Genomic DNA, 696 nt, shown 5'->3' with positions numbered 1-696 from the left:
CTGCCATTGGAGCAAACAACTTTGAGCTTAAGCCTCAATTAGTTTCTCTAATGCAATAGAATTGCAAGTTCCATGGACTTCCATTGGAAGATCCTCATCAGTTTTTAGCTGAATTCTTGCAAATCTGTGACACAGTCAAGACTAATGGGGTTGACCCTGAGGTCTACAGACTGATGCTATTCCCTTTTGCTGTAAGAGACAGAGCTAGGACATGGTTGGACTCACAACCTAAAGAAAGTCTAGACTCATGGGAAAAGCTAGTCAATGCCTTCTTGGCAAAGTTCTTTCCACCTCAAAAATTGAGTAAGCTTAGAGTGGAAGTCCAAACCTTCAGACAGAAGGATGGAGAATCCCTCTATGAAGCTTGGGAAAGATACAAACAATTGATCAGAAAATGTCCATCTGACATGCTTTCTGAATGGAGCATCATAGGTATTTTCTATGATGGTCTCTCTGAACTATCCAAGATGTCCTTGGATAGCTCTGCTGGAGGATCTCTTCATATGAAGAAGACGCCTACAGAGGCTCAAGAGCTAATTGAAATGGTTGCAAATAACCAATTCATGTACACTTCTGAAAGGAATCCTGTGAACAATGGGACAAGTCAGAAGAAAGGAGTTCTTGAGATTGATACTCTGAATGCCATTTTGGCTCAGAACAAGATATTGACTCAACAAGTCAATTTGATTTCTCAAA

The 696-nt window shown here is 40.5% G+C and overlaps 1 non-coding gene across 1 annotated transcript; it reads right to left on the bottom strand.

Annotated features, from left to right (window-relative positions):
* Window positions 1-305: 305 nt before the first annotated feature.
* Window positions 306-409, bottom strand: LOC130937741 (small nucleolar RNA R71). Its single transcript, XR_009068943.1, has one exon. It is a non-coding gene; the product is annotated as a small nucleolar RNA R71 (small nucleolar RNA).
* Between the last annotated feature and the right edge of the window lie 287 nt (window positions 410-696).

Source organism: Arachis stenosperma, chromosome 6 (genome assembly GCF_014773155.1).
Source record: "Arachis stenosperma cultivar V10309 chromosome 6, arast.V10309.gnm1.PFL2, whole genome shotgun sequence".
Classification (NCBI taxonomy): domain Eukaryota; kingdom Viridiplantae; phylum Streptophyta; class Magnoliopsida; order Fabales; family Fabaceae; genus Arachis; species Arachis stenosperma.
This window is presented reverse-complemented; position numbering and strand designations above follow the sequence as displayed.